Source organism: Sorex araneus, chromosome 4, assembly GCF_027595985.1.
Source record: "Sorex araneus isolate mSorAra2 chromosome 4, mSorAra2.pri, whole genome shotgun sequence".
NCBI lineage: Eukaryota > Metazoa > Chordata > Mammalia > Eulipotyphla > Soricidae > Sorex > Sorex araneus.
In genome coordinates, this window is record NC_073305.1 from 74,974,810 (window position 1) to 74,991,474 (window position 16,665).

At 44.8% G+C, this 16,665-nt stretch overlaps 1 long non-coding RNA gene across 9 annotated transcripts in view; it reads right to left on the reverse strand.

Moving 5' to 3' along the window:
* Window positions 1-12,028: 12,028 nt before the first annotated feature.
* LOC129404178 (uncharacterized) overlaps window positions 12,029-16,665 on the reverse strand; it is a 44,386-nt gene continuing 39,749 nt past the window's right edge. For 8 of the 9 annotated variants that reach the window (XR_008629728.1, XR_008629729.1, XR_008629723.1 and 5 more), the window contains 2 exons: window positions 16,157-16,392; window positions 12,029-13,054 (listed from right to left, as the gene is read on the reverse strand). This is a non-coding gene — a long non-coding RNA (uncharacterized LOC129404178). Of the gene's footprint in view, window positions 13,055-15,634; window positions 15,749-16,156; window positions 16,393-16,665 lie in introns of all 9 variants that reach the window. The other variant, XR_008629724.1, reaches the window with a different exon arrangement.

A 16,665-nucleotide genomic window follows, 5' to 3' on the forward strand; every position in this document is an offset into this window, starting at 1 on the left:
CAAAAAGGGCAAAAAGAATGTGTAGGACTATGTGCTTCTTAAAGTCACAGAGCAAAGCACCCCCCTTGTTTCATCTTTCCCTTAGCAGGCACAGTGTTGTTTTGAGTAGTGCTGGTAAATAAGATATTTGAAGAAAGAAATTAATTTTTTATGGGGGTCCGGGGTGAATAGAACCTTTGCCTAGGGCTCACTCCTGGTGTGCTGGAAATAATTTATTTAAAAGGGCCAGAATATAGCAAGTATGGTACTTGCCTTGCTAGCAACCAACCCAGGTTCTATCTGTGGCATCTTATCTTTTCCCCGAACCCCACCAGGACTACCTCATCCAGAGTAGGAATAATCCCTGAATACTGTTGGTTTTTGCCCCAAACCAAAGACACACACAGAGGATGTGAGAGTAGAGAACAAAGAATAAGTATTCAGGATAAAACATGGGCTTCTGCAGCATAATATAAGTCCAGACACAGTGGATTTAAGGATCCACTGTTCAGTTCTTTAAGTGTTTTACTGTAGAAATTGTCTTTGCACATGAATTTACTTTTGGGTTTCTTTTCTTCATTAGTTACCTTTTTTGTTGCAGTATTTGGGGGCCACACCCTGCAGTGTTCATGGCTAACTCCTTTCTCTACTCTCAGTGATCATTTCTCCCAAGGGTCAGGAACCCATCTCGGGTGCTGGGTATCAAACCTGGGTCAGCCAAGAGCAAGGCAAGCACCTTCTCTACTGTATCACTACCTTGGCCCCAACTATAATGCTCATCTTTAAAAAGCAGACTCACCAGAAAGAGAGAGACAGACATAGAAAGATTGCACTCATCTATGGTATATAGAATAACAGAGTGGGAGACTAACACCCAAGAAATGTAGAAATAAGTACCAGGAGGTTGACTCCATGGCTTCGAGGCTGGCCTCACGTTCCGGGGAAAGGTCAACTCAGAGAAGCGATCACCAACTACATTGTAGTCGAAGGCCATATGGGGGAAGGGAGTTGCGGGCTGAATGAGGGCTAGAGACTGAGCACAGCGGCCACTCAACACCTTTATTGCAAACCACAACAGCTAATTAGAGAGAGAAAACAGAAGGGAATGCCTTGCCACAGTGGCAGGGTGGGGTGGGGGGGAGATGGGATTGGGGAGGGTGGGAGGGACACTGGGTTTACGGGTGGTGGAGAATGGGCACTGGTGAAGGGATGGGTTCCAAACTTTGTATGAGGGAAGTATAAGCACAAAAGTGTATAAATCTGTAACTGTACCCTCACGGTGATTCTCTAATTAAAAATTAAAAAAAAAAAAAAAAAAGCAGACTCACTCCAGATGCTCCAACTGTGAGACAGTTTTTTACATCCTGTTGTATAGTAAACACCGGGACATGAGGATAATTTTCTTATCCAAATACATTCCTGCACAACAGTAGTGAATGCTGGATGCAGGCCTATGTAGATGTGTCTTTGGGGTTTAGGGCATTCCAGAGTGAAATCTGCAGTGTTCTGGCTGGAAGGAGTCCTAAGGCCAGGGAACAGAGGCGTGTGTGCTGGTGAGTTGTGTAAGTTCACAAAATAAAAGAGTGAGCTGCGGTGGCAATGGCGTGGTCTCTCATCCACCACATGCTTTTGGTGGCCATGATCTGCTTCCCCCAACACGGGCTGCAGCCACCGACAACAGACACATGAAGGAATGAACAGGGCCGCCAGGCAGTTTGGTGATCAGGTGCTGTTTATTCCATTCTCCCCACGTATTTGTTCCAGTCTCACAAAGCTCCCCGTTCCAGTCTCACACTGACCCTCATTCCTATCTCCTCTTGTCCTCCGAACTAGTCTCTCCGCACTCCGTCTTATAGCCTAGGTCTTGAACCCAACTTCCAAGCATCCTTGGTAGCAACTATACCCATGTGAGGCCACACAATCAACATAGTTTAAGTTAAGAGAAAGATCTTCTGCAGCCAGAAGATCCTCTCAAGGGCAGAATACCACCTAGAGTTGTGTTTCTCCTTTACTTAGTCCCACAACTATTTTAGATTTACTTCTAAATAATCGTTCTCATCAATTTGTGTGGACACAAACTACATGAAGCTTGTAGGGTCGCTGTCCTCGGGACATCTTGCTAAAGATCCCAGAGTATAGATCCGAGACCACAGTTCTCAGGCCACTGTAGTCTTTCCTAACCCTAGCAGGATCCTAATCCAGTTGTTACTTTTGGATCATAAGTGAATTTGTCCATGCTCTTAACTTATAATGCTCTTAACTTACAGTTCCGTATTATAGCACTTGGCCTATCCTGATTCTATGCCAGGGTAGCTCACAGTTTGCCCTGGGTCCATCTAGTCCCTCATCAGGACCGTGCATTTGAGGTGCCAAGAAATATGGACAACAAAGGCTTTAGTGTCTCGAGAAAACAGATGCCCAGGAGTTAATATTCATCGGATTTAAAGGACTTCAAAGTTCCAAAAGCATAGACTTAACTGTCTTCCTGTCTTTTCCTACAGAAAAGACATTGCTATGAAGTAAACTATGCAAAAAGGAGAGGAGAAGGAGAAAAGCAATATTTCACTTATCAAACACATGGGGAGGCGCGGGGCACTCCGGAGGGCACTTTGGTCCTGCCACAAAGTCTGCCTTCACAGCCGCCCTGCCTCAGGGCACCAATTCCTCCTCTACCCACAAGACCAATGGCGGCCCGAGCCAGGCAACCGCAGCTAGATTAGAAAGGATTCCTGAAGGGCCGTCTGTGGCATCACTTCCGTTTCTGCCAGGGGCCTTAAAGAGCCATCGCTAAGATTTAGAGAACCCAGGTGAACTGGTGGTGTAAGGGGAATGGACTAAACAAAGGAGTGGAGAGGCAGCTGATGGGGCGGTGAGCCACAGAGTGAGGAGCTGCGGGGGGAAGGAGAAGAGATCTGATCCTGTACTGATCAGTCAAAAATTCAACCAATGCTATCACAGTCCCCCAGGAAAAACGCGGGTGGGTTGATTGAAAGTAAAACAGGCAGGTAGGTGCAAGTCACCTGATGCTGGGGAATTAAGATGGGGTGAGAGCAGTGACTCCGAAGCCAGCCCTGGAGATGCAGAGAGGAACTGGCCTGGCAGCAGCCCAGAGAGCTGGACAGACACTGCAAAGGGGAAAATGCTGGAAGAACACAGTCTTTGGAAAAAGCCCAACCACTGGACTCTTGCCTACAAGGTAAACCACATCAAGGCAGTTTCAGAAACAAATACAGAGGATGGGTAAGAGGGGTAGTACAGCGGGCTGGGCACTTACTTACCTTGCATGCGGGCAATCTGGGTTCACACCTCAGAATTCCAAATGGTTCCCTGAGCATCACCGAAGAGCAAGAAAGAAACAGCACACTGAATCACTTTGGACACGAGTGGCGCCCCCAAAATGCCTCCAAACTGTGTGCCCGGAGCTTCTGGCCCAGGCGCTGCCAGCGAGTGATGCAATTACCAAAAGAATTTTCCCTGGACTTCATATAGAAATCCAAAACCTCGAGGCTGCGATAGCAGCCACGCGACCTAATATCTTTTGATTGTCAGCAATGTGTAAATGTTCCTTTTTGGCAGGGCTTACCGTGGGGGGAAACTCCAAACAATAGTACTGAGTTTTTTGTTGAAGGGTAAAAAATTGTAACGATAGAATTTTAGGCAGAATTTTCCCTGGACTTTATATAGAAACCCAAAACCGCGTGGCCTCGGCAGCCTAATGTCATCTAATCATCAGCAATATGAAATGGTTCCTTTGTAATGGGTTGGACTTTGGGGGGACCATAATAGGGTTAAAGTTTGTAGCGACGTGTAATTTCTGGCTGTACTTTCCCTGGACTTTATACAGAAATTCAAAGCCGCGAGGCCGCTGCCATGGCCGTGCAACCTATTGTCATTTAATCATCACCAATATGAAATGGTTCCTTCTTATCGGGTCGGACTTTGGTGGGAAATCCTAACAAGAATACTAAGTCTTTTGCTGAAATATTGAAGGCTATCAAAGTGGTAGCCATCTCTATAGACTGAACTAAGCCATATCCCCACGCCGGCTGAGAAGAAATATCCTTCTTTCTCGGGAAGAAACGCGGCGTGGCGTTAACCATAGTATGATGTCCATTAAGCTGACATGGACCTGGTGGTGTGGGAATGGGATACAAGGGAATAAATTATTATGTACTTGGAACAGCAGGATGCTGGTGGAATCTCGAGCCGGGGCCGATACCAGCATATTACCTTTGATTCCAGAAACTGCTTGCAGACATTCTACCAGGCTATCAACTAAGCCAGAGCCCCACGCCGGCTGATGACGGGAAATAACCATCTTTTTTGGTTTGTTTTCCCTTTGTCAGGCAGCGTGGTGATTACTAAACAGGCGTGATCTCGGTGGCGCGGGACGAGGGGGGAAAAAAATAGAAAAGTTATGTAACAAACAGCGGGACTTAATATCTCTACATTCTCAGCAATGGAGAGCCATCAAATGCTTCCTTGACAGTGGGACTGTCTTTTCTTTTTTGGGGGAAACCCTAGCAACAATAGTGAGTTATGTGTTGAAACATGGACTGTAACCAAGATAAAGCGTAAACGAAGTGAAACTTATCATTTACAAGGGCAGGGACTGGGGGGGCGGGAGAGGGCGGGAGGTTTAATGGGGTGGTTGGTGATGGAATATGGGCACGGGTGAAGGGAAGGGTGTTTGAGTATTGTATAACTGACATAATCCTGAGAACTATGTAACCCTCCACATGGTGATTCAATAAAATTTAAATTAAAAAAAAAAAGAAACAGCACTGTAGTGCTGTCGTCCCATTGTTCATCGATTTGCTTGAGTGGGCACCAGTAACATCTCCATTGTGAGATTTGTTGTTACTGTTTTTGGAATATCGAGTGTGCCACATGTAGCTTGCCAGGCTCTGCCGTTGAGGTGAGATACCCTCAGTAGGTTGCCGGGCTCTCTGAGAGGGGTGGAGGAAGACAGAAATCAGTATACATTAGGAAACTTATTATTTTACAGGCACGAAAGAACAAAGTATTTGCACTGATGATTAGTTACCAAAGTTGACCGTATTTATGATTTTATTTATTGAAACTATCTGTATGTTTCAGAGCTTTGGCCAGAGTGATAGAACAGTGGGTAAGGTGTTTGCCTTGCACATGACCAGTCCGGGTTTGATCCCTGCATCCCATTTGATGCCCCAAGTAACGCCAGTAGTAATTCATGAGTGCAGAGATATGAGTGACCGCTGAGAATCACTGGGTGTGATCCAAAAAGCCAAAACAAAATAAGAAGCAATCTCTTTTTTATTGTTTTGGTTTGTTTGTTTTTAGACTACAGTCAACGGCACTCGGTGCATACTCCTGGCTCTGTGCTCAGGAACCACTCCTAGTGGGACTCCAGGGACCATATGTGCACATGGTATTGAACTAAGGCCATCCCCTTGCAAGGCAAGCACCCTACCCACCGTACCACATCTCCACACTCACACAGCACTCTCTAAAGGAACATATACTCCCAGGAGTAAACCCAAAGTTCCTACGGCTCCTACCTGCTGCAAATGCCTTCTCCCGCACTCGTGTCTATCCACTGAGCTCCTCTCCAAGGCCCAGCTCGCCCTGCCTTACCATCCACACGGCGGCCTTCTTTCTATGAATCGCTAGAGTACTCACTGTATTGTTTGTCCATGATCTTCCCATGTAAACACTAGCAAACTTTTTAAACAGACATAGTTTCTGTGAGTCATTTTCACAAAGACCTATTTAAGTTTTATTTTTTAATAACTACAGAAACTTCAATGAAATTATCTTATAAAAGTTTCCATGTCTGAGGCTGAAGAGATAACACAATGTGTAGGACCTTGCGTTGTCCACAGCCAACTAAGGTTTGATCCCCAGCATCCCACATGGTCCCCGGTTCACTGCTAGAAGAAGTTCCTGAGTGCAGAGCCAGTAAAGCACCCTGCTTGGTTTATTGATCCAATGAGAGAATTAGCAATACTTTATTGAGTACCTATTTTATTAGTCTGAGCAAGCTGAAATGACTGTTTTAACCAACTAAACTCATGGTTTCACACAGTCCAATCTAATGACAGGCCCAACATATAAGCCCACTAATAATGAAAAAATTGGTGCACTCTGAAGGTCACTTCCTGGAGAAGTTAGGACTGGTGAAGTGGTAAGAGGAGGCCAGCACACAGCAAGAAGATGTCAGAAGACAAAGTGACCAGAGTGGATTACCCACTTAATTATCCCGAATACAAATGACCCAGATACACTGCAAGTCTTATTGTTTTCTATGAACTAACAGTGATCAGCACCCTTTCCCCAAAACTTTATTAATACTTCATTTCTCCCCCAAATTACTAACATAATCTGCTACATTATACTAATCAGCCAACTTTAAAATCAAGATTGAAGACAGATGCTTGTGGAGAGCCTCCACGGGGCCATGCTTCGTAAACAACACCTGTTTCTTGTTAATTGCACCGTGCTTCGTAAACAACTCCTAATAAGGAAACAGGATGTCTTGCCACACCCATAAGCTGTCACTAACCTATCAGATGCAGACAAGTGGGCGTAAGCAGGCAGCGAGAGGTATATAAGGGGGGAGGTCCCCTAGCTAGTCAGTTCTCCCTCATGCGTCCCCTTTTCCTCCTTACTCCACGTCCCCGTTCCTGATTTCTTCTCTAACGCATGAGAAAGTTCCTGAATAAATCATAGCCAAAAGGACCTCCGAGTTGCGTGTTTCTTCGCTGGACGAAGCGGCGCGTGGCAGCTGGTGGCCCGTACGGGGAACCCGACCTCCAGTACCCCCCGGTGGATTCAGAACTTGCTGCGATTTATTCAGGACTAAGGTTCACGAGAAATCGTGACGATGAGGTTCCTGTGGTAAGTCAGGACTAAGGTTCACGAGAAGTCGTGACGATCAAGTTCCTGTGGTGAGTCAGGACAATAATATCCATGGATGTGTATGTTTCGTTTGTTGGTTGGATGTTTGTCTTTCCCTTTTTTTTTCATTTTTGCTTTCTATGCTTACTCTAAGGATCAAAAGTGCGATAAGGCCGTACAACCAGGACAAGTAGTGTTAGAAGAGACAAAGAAGGACAGAGGCAGCCGTCATGGCATTATAGCCTCTGAGCCAGAGGAGGGTTCGGACGTGGAAAGCGAGGCCTCTAGGGGAACCCCGCTGATGGAGGGACGCGCCCCAAAAAAGAAAGGAAGGCCCCAAGAACCATCCATGACCCGTCCGTCTCTTTATCCCTCGCTACGTCAATTTCAGCAGGGACGGGCTAACGGGGATTCTGACCCCCCTATTGAAGAGGAAGCTGTGATACATGATAGTGACCGATACTTACCGCTAAAGGGCTCTGAGGATGATCTGCACCCTTATCTTAACAAAGCGGGAGGCGGACTTTCTTTTGCAAAACCCAGGCTCTGGGCAGAAATTAGGTAAGAGCTACAGTTAACTTATCCTGTTTTTGAAGATAACAATCAACAGCGATATCACGGGCCCCTAGATTTTAAAATAATTAAGTCCTTGGCAGAATCAGTAAAGATGTATGGAGCCAACACGGCATTTACCTTAACTCAAGTAGAAGGCTTATTCAGATATTGTATGACGCCAAATGATTGGCAACAGGTGGCTAGAGCGGTGTTGACGCCCAGACAATACTTAGACTGGCGTACCTTCTTAATGGAATTTGCAAAATTGAGCAAGCTCTTACTGCTGCTGGCAATACACGCGTGCAGCCTGAATTTCCTATTTTACTTTGTGTGCTTTCAACATATGGGCAACCTACTGCAGTCCTATGGCAGGAGGGACCCCTTCTGTGGATTCATCCTAGGGTCTCTCCGGCAAAAGCCGTGGAATTATACCCTGCAGCTGTAGCCCGTTTGGCTATGATTGGTATTCAGGACTGTTTGCAATACTTTGGAAAACTTCCAGATACTCTTATTACCCCCTATAATTCCACTCAAATAGTTTCTTTGTGTAACTTACATGATGATTGGGCGATTCTCCGATTTTCTTTTCCCAATGTTATTGATAATCATTATCCCAAACATCCACTAATGACCTTCTTTAAAACCCATCTGGTAATTTTCCCCAAAGTCACCTCTTATGTACCCCTTCAGGATGTTCCAAACATTTATACTGATGGTTCAAGTACAGGCTGGGGGGCTTATATGATAGAGGGTCAAGATCCTATTCGTATGCAATTTCCAACTACGTCTCCTCAAGTTGTGGAACTCCGCATTGTCTTGACAGTGTTTGAGCATTGCCCCTTTGCTTTCAATTTGATCTCTGATTCACGATATGTCGTAAATGCTCTTTGCTCACTTGGAGGTAGCAGGACTCATAAAGGCCTCCAGCTCGATAGCCTCCTTGTTATCTGCTTTACAGCAAATTCTTTGGACCCATGAAAAACCATTTTTTGTCACACATATCCGCTCTCACACAGGCCTTCCGGGTCCCTTAGCAGAAGGCAATGCTTGTGTTGTCACTAGACCATCTTGTTTTGTTATTCAGTCTCCTTTACAATTAGCAAAAAATTTTCATGACCGTTTCCATGTTTCTTCTCGGACCCTTCAACATAGATTTCAAATACCTCGAGCCGAAGCTCGGGCAATTGTTTTACATTGTCCACACTGTGTCCCTTTTCTTCCTGCCCCCTCCATGGGCATAAACCCTCGTGGTCTTGTGCCTTTACGCATTTGGCAAATGGATGTTACACATTTCTCGGAATTTGGCAGGCTCAAATATCTCCATGTATCCGTGGACACGTGCTCCGGTATCATTCATGCCACTCCCCTTCCTGGAGAGCGGTCCACAAATGTTATCTCTCATTGCCTTGAAGCATGGGCAGCCGGGGGCATCCCAGCCCAACTGAAAACAGATAACGGTCCGGCATACACCTCTGCTAAATTCACCGCATTTTGTGCCCAGATGGGAGTCTCTTTATCTCATGGCCTCCCATATAACCCACAAGGACAGGGCATCGTTGAGCGTGCCCATTCCACCCTTAAAGCATGCCTAATAAAACAAAAAGGGGGAGTTGGCCTGGGACGGCCCCCTCGAGAAAGAATCTCTATTGCACTTTTTACTCTAAATTTTTTTATTATTGATGATAAGGGCGCCTCCTCTGCAGACAGGCATTCTTCAAAGATCCCTGTGTGCCAAGGATATGTTAAATGGAAGGATATCCTTTCTGGTGTATGGCATGGCCCGGACCCCGTGTTAACCTGGGCCAGGGGTTCTTGTTTGTGTTTTTCCACAGGACAGGGCAGAACCAGTGTGGATTCCTGAACGTCTGACACGGAAGACCACGCCTCCAGTAGATCAAGAGGTGGAAACTGGTGCTCCTGTTCAACCTGGTTCCTGTGATGATACGAGCTGAAGAAGCAGCTTTTTGGGCCATTGCACACCATGGCCTGCTTTTATCCCTTCCTTACCCACCTTAATAAGACCAGAGTAGAAGTCCCCTCTATTTTATCAAAGAGTGGGTGGAGGTGGGAGTAGTACTATCCTTATTGCTTCTCGCTGCTTTGGTTTTTTGCCTGGTGTCTATACAAAATGCAGCAAGAACAACTATTTACAAAGGCGTGGTATTTACAGGTATTCGTGGCCCTGGAGGCACAGCAATCCCCGTAGCTTTGGCTTGCAACTTGGAAACAATAATCTCGCTTAGAACAATCAGGTCTAGCTGGACGTAGCAAAGGTATTATGCAGCTGAGAGCCCTTAACTGCAGGGGACCTCCTGTAGTTGAGGAGTTTGAAAGGGTGCACTATACCCCACCTGACCTGGTGATCAGATGCAGTTTATTCCGTTCTCCCCACGTGTCTTTTCTAGTCTCACCAAGCTACCCATTCCAGTCTCACCCTAGCCCTCATTCCCATCTCCTCCTGTCCTCCAAACTAGTCTCTCCACACTATTTTAGATTTACTTCTAAATAATCGTTCTCATCAATTTGTGTGGACACAAACTACATGAAGCTTGTAGGGTCGCTGTCCTCGGGACATCTTGCTAAAGATCCCAGAGTATAGATCTAAGACCACAGTTCTCAAGCCACTGTAGTCTTTCCTAACCCTAGCAGGATCCTAATCCAGTTGTTACTTTTGGATCATAAGTGAATTTGTCCATGCTCTTAACTTACAGTTCCGTATGATAGTACTTGGCCTATCCTGATTCCATGCCAGGGTAGCTCATAGTTTGCCCTGGGTCCATCAGGACCCTGCATTTGAGGTGCCAAGAACTATGGACAACTGAGGATTTAGTGTCTCGAGAAAACAGATGCCCAGGAGTTAATATTCATCGAAGTTAAAGGATTTAAAGGAGTCAAAGGAGTTAAAGGACTTCAAAGTTCCAAAAGCATAGACTTAACTGTCTTCCTGTCTTTTCCTACAGAAAAGATATTGCTATGAAGTAAACTATGCAAAAAGGAGAGGAGAAGGAGAAAAGCAATATTTCAACTACCAAACACATGGGGAGGCGCAGGGCACTCCGGAGGGCACTTTGGTCCTGCCACAAAATCTGCCTTCACAGCCACCCTGCCGCCGGGCGCCAATTCCTCCTCTACCCACAAGACCAATGGTGGCCCGAGCCAGGCAACCACAGCTAGAATAGAAAGGATCCCTGAAGGGCCCTCTGTGACATCATTTCCGCTTCTGCCAGGGGCCTTAAAGGGCCATGGCTAAGATTTAGAGTGCTATCACAGTCCCTCAGGAAAAATGTGGGTGGGTTGATTGAAGGTAAAACAGGCAGGTAGGTACAAGGCACCTGATGCTGGGAATTAAGATGGGATGAGAGCAGTGACTCTGAAGCCAGCCCTGGAGATGCAGACAGGAACTAGCCTAGCAGCAGTCCAGAGAGCTGGACAGACACTGGAAAGGGGAAAATGCTGGAAGAACACAGTCTTTGGAAAAAGCCCAACCAATGGACGCTTGCCTACAAGGGAAACCACATGAGGCAGTTTCAGAAACACAATTTCACATCCAGAGGATGGGGCAAGAGGTGCACGTGGGCAATCTGGGTTCACACCTCAGAATTCCGAATGGTCCCCTGAGCATCACCGAACTGCAAGAAAGAAACAGCACTGTAGCACTGTCGTCCCGTTGTTCATCGATTTGCTCAAGTGGGTACCAGTAACATCTCCATTGTGAGATTTGTTGTAACTGGTTTTGGCATATGGAATATGGCACATGTAGCTGGCCAGGCTCTGCCGTTCTTGTGAGATATGGTCCGTAGCTTATTGGGCTCTCTGAGAGGGATGGAGGAAGCCAGAAATCAGTATACATTAGGAAAATAATTATATTACAGGCAAGAAAGAACAAAGAATTTACACTGATGATTAGTGACCAAAGTTGACCGTTTTATGATACTATTTACTGAAAATCTCTGCAAATTTGGGAGCTGAAGAAGCAATCTCTTTGGCCAGAGAGATAGACATGGGGTAAGGTGTTTGCCTTGCACATGACCAGTCCGGGTTTGATCCCTGCATCCCATTTGATGCCCCAAGTACCGCCAGTAGTAATTCATGAGTGCAGAGATATGAGTGACCGCTGAGAATCACTGGGTGTGATCCAAAAAGCCAAAACAAAATAAGAAGCAATCTCTTTTTTATTGTTTTGGTTTGTTTGTTTTTAGACTACAGTCAACGGCACTCGGTGCATACTCCTGGCTCTGTGCTCAGGAACCACTCCTAGTGGGACTCCAGGGACCATATGTGCACATGGTATTGAACTAAGGCCATCCCCTTGCAAGGCAAGCACCCTACCCACCGTACCACATCTCCACACTCACACAGCACTCTCTTAAGGAACATATACTCCCAGGAGTAAACCCAAAGTTCCTACGGCTCCTACCTGCTGCAAATGCCTTCTCCCACACTCGTGTCTATCCACTGAACCCGTCTTCAAGGCCCAGCTCGCCCTGCCATCCCATCCACACGGCGGCCTTCTTTCTATGAATCGCTGGAGTACTCACTGTATTGTTTGTCCATGATCTTCCCATGTAAACACTAGCAAACTTTTTAAACAGACATAGTCAGTTTTTGTGAGTCATTTTCACAAAGACCTTTATAATATTTATTTTTTAGTAACTACAGAAAACTTCAATGAAATTATCTTATAAAAGTTTCCATGTCTGGGGCTGAAGAGATAGTACAATGAGTAGGAACTTGCCTTGTCCAGAGCCAAATAAGCTTTGATCCCCAGCATCTCACATGGTCCCCGGTTTACTGTTAGAACTAGTTCCTGAGTGCAGAGACTGGAGTAACGCCTGAGCATCTCCAGCTGTGCACCCCTACACACACAGAAAAAAATTTACACATCTATATGTCAATTTATATTTGGAATCTACAAAAAGAGTGGGTCTACTTTAATTTCTTAAATACTGGTAGGTAAACAAGGACTGTCTGGACAGATTCTAGTCCTCAAGTCTACGAGTATAAGGCCTTAATACATTAATACTGCCAAGGGATTGGATCAAGCCTAACAGACGTCCACAAATGTACACATCTTTGCAACACTTGTTAGATGACTTATGGCCCTCTAACTTCCAAAGTCTTTGAAATGTAAGACTACAGCCCTAGATAAGAACAAGACTGCCTTGGGCCACAGCAATAATACAGCTGGTAGGGCATTTGCCTTGCATGCAAATGACCTGGGTTTTATCCCTGCCATCACATATGGTCCCCCGAGTACCAACAGGAGTGATTTCTGAGTGTAAAGCCAGGAGTAACCCCTGAGCATCACCATGTGACCCCAAAAAAGAAGACAGGCAACAAAGCACAACAATAGTATTAGCATTATCTCTGCCTTGACTTTGCATCGTATCACAATATTTTTATTCATATTACAGAGATGTTACTGAACATCACTCAATTTTATCACCGCTTTTAAGTTTCATGTATCTTAAACTTGCCATTTAGATCACCTCTGCTCACAGCCTTCCTATCTAAATGAGGATCTGGTAACTCTCCCCAGCATCATTCAGCTACCAAAGTCTAGCATCAGGTCCAGACAGCTCTTTCTCAGCATTCCATACTTCTAAGTGATCTTCAGAGGCCACTCCATACTGATGATTTCCTGTGCACAGTGCAAAAAAGAGTTTCAAGCAGCTATCATTGAAAAAAAAAATACAGTAACTATTCCCAAGTTTTAATTCAATGATCTTGCTGTTTAATGTGTTAATTTTAAAAGTAAACATTACTATATGACAAGTTTGGATTCTTTTCATTTTGATAACTGTATTTCAGTGTAACTGGCATTATTTGTAGATATGTACTTTATGCACCAAAAACTGTTGTTCTGATAAGGGATTCAAAGCATAAAAAAAATCATAAGAACCCAAGATCCAAGGAGCTACAGAGCAAAACACCCTGTTTGGTTAATTGATCCAATGAAAGAATTAGCAACACTTTATTAAGTACCTATTGTATTAGTCTGAGCAAGCTGAAATGACTGTTTTTAACCAAAAAAAATGATGACTTCACACAGTCCAATCTAATGACAGGCCCAAAATATAAGCCCACTAATAATGAATGAAAAAATGGCTGCACTGTGAAGGTCACTTCCTGGAGAAGTTAGGACTGATGAAGTGGTAAGAAGAGGCCAGCAGACAGCAAGAATACATCAGAAGACAAAGTGACCAGAGGGGATTACCCACTTAATTATCCCTAATACAAATGGCCCAGATACACTGCAAGTCTTATTGTTTTCTTTTTATTGAATTTTTTTTTTTTTTGCTTTTTGGGTCACACCCAGTGATGCTCAGGTTCTGCACTCCTGGTTCTGCACTCAGGAATCACTCCTAGCGGTGCTTGGGGGACCATATGGGATGCCGAGGATCGAACCCAGGTCTGCCGCGTGCAAGGCAAACGCCCTACCCGCTGTGCTATTGCTCCGGCCCCAAGTCTTATTGTTTTCTATGAACTAACAGTGATCAGAAACTTTATTAATTAATCAAACACCCTTTCCCCAAAACTTTATCAATACTTCATTTCTCCCCCAAATTAATAACATTATCTGCTACTTTATACTAATAAGCCAACTTTAAAATCAAGATTGAAGCCAGAAATAATGCCTTATATTTATACGCCACATCCGTGTGCCTAATGTTCAAAAGGCACTTTAAAACTTCACTGTATCACTGTCATCCTGTTGTTCATCAATTTGCTCGAGCGGGCGCCAGTAATGTCTCCATTTGTCCCTGTCGTATGCCAGTGTAGGCTGATGGCGTAATGAGGGCTCTTTCAGGGTCAGGAGAATGAAGACCGTCATTGTTACTATTTTTGGCATATCAAGTACGCCACGGGTCGCTTGCCAGGCTCTCACTTTATAACTTACAAAATAATTTCACAGCCATGACTCTACTGGATCCGAATCACATCCCTGCAAAATTTCTGGGGGATATCACGATTCTCCAGATTGCAAAACATACATCCACCAAAAGGACTCACAGAGGGGCTGGAGTGATAGCACAGCGGGTAGGGTGTTTGCCTTGCCCGGGTTCCAATCTCAGCATCCCCTATGGTCCTCTGAGCAACGCCAGGGGTGATTCCTGAGTGCATGAGCCAGGAGTAACCCCTGTGCATAGACGGGTGTGACCCAAAAAGCAAATAAAGAAAAACCTCTCCATTTATTTTCCTATGACTACAAAGGCATGAGAAATGACACGCTTTCCACATTTCTCACATTCAATTTCTCTCTAGTATGAAATCGCTTGTGCTGATTAAGGCTGTCTCACAGTCCTTACATTAATATGGTTTCTCTCAAGTGTGAATTCTCCTATGAGTAGTAAGTATAATACTAAGGTTATACTACTACTGTATAATGCCTTATGTATGTCAGGCCTTCCCAGACGCCTGACATACATAAGGCTTCTCTGCACTGTGAGTACCCATATGTGTTTTCAGGGCAGATGATCAAATGAAGGCCTTTCTACATGCCTTACATTTCTAAGGTTTCTCGACAGTGTGCATTCTGTTATGTCTAGTCAGCTGAGTATTTGAGAAAGGTCTACGCACACTCCTGACATACAAAAGGCTTCTCTCCCAAATGATTTCTCCTATGTACAGTGAGCATTGAGGATGAGCTAAATGCCTTCCCACATTCCTGACACTAATAAGGCATCTCTCCAGTATGACTTCTCATATGTTGAGTAAAGACCCTTCCACAAACTTTACAATTATGAGGATTCTCTCCATTGTGAATTCTCCTATGTACTGTAAGATAGGAGGAAAGCTGAAGGCCTTCCCACACTCCTGACAGACATAAGGCACGGATTTCTACTATGTACAATAAGATACGTGGAACTGGTAAAGGTCTTCCCACACTCCTGACATACATAAGGCTGGGATTTCTACTATGTACAATAAGATACGTGGAACTGGTAAAGGTCTTCCCACACTCCTGACATACAAAGGGCTTCTCTCCAGTATGAGTATTCATATGCCTATTGAAACCTATAAATTAGTGAAGGCCTTTCTGCATACCTTACATTTATAAGGTTTCTCCCAGTATGAATTCTCCTATGTACAGTAAGCACTGAGGATCTGCTAAAGTTCTGCCCCCACTCCTGACATATATAAGCCTTCTCTCCAGTATGAGTATCCATGTGCCCTTTAAGGGCTGCCAATCAAGTGAAGGCCTTTCAACATGTCTTACAGTCACTGTTTCTCTCCAGTGTGATTATCCTTGTGCACAGAAAGGCTTGAGTGATAAGCAAAGACGTTTCCACAGTCCTGACATGAATATGGTTTCTCTCCAGAATGACTCTTTCTGTGATGAAAAAGATCAGAGGAGCAAGTTTAGACCTTCCCATCCTGACATGAGTAAGTTTTCATTCCTGTATGAATTTCCCTGAAGACACCAAGTTGTGAGCACAAGGTAATGGCCTCTCCGCATTGCTCATATGCATGAGGTTTGTCTGCAGTGTTATCTCTATGATGTATAATAAGATTTGAGGGGGAAGTGAAAGCTTCCCCACAGTCCATATACATAAACGGTTTTTCTGCAGTTTGCAATCTTTGCACTGAAACACTGCGATGACACCTGAATCAAAGTTTGTTCTCCCTGGTAACAATCCTGGGGATTCTGTCTATTGGGGGTTTCAAAGGGAACATTATTCTTAGACGGGGTCAGTCCATGATGACTTTACTTATGCAAATGTCAGCATGCGGGACTCACCATAAACGGTGCTCCTCTCCCACTGTCCTGGGGCTTCTGCCTTGAGGGGTTTGTGTCCAGAAACTGAGGAGAACAGACTGTGAGGAGTTTTTCCCAGGGGAAAGCTTCTCTGATCACCCTCAGAAGACATTAGGCCTGTCTCGGCATCCCCATGGGGCAGAGGGCGAGATTGCTCACTCTGAGACACTGTCACACAGTGCAGGATCAGAGACATTCCACTAGGGCTGGCTGCTTCCCTGTAAAAAGCAGAAGAGAATTCCAATGACTGCTCCATTCCTTCATAGTCTCCCTGTCAAAAGAAACTGAGACCAACATTACCACGACGAGGAATGCAATTTCTGATAGGTGGATGGATGTTCTATGGGATGACCCAATGTTTCCACATAGTGACTGCACTTAATTGAAGGCTGCACCATCATTAATTTGTTTAAATTTTTTCAATTCGATAAACACAGACATAAAATGGAAATAATACTATCTGCAGAATTTCAAAGCCGTAGTTTCCAACA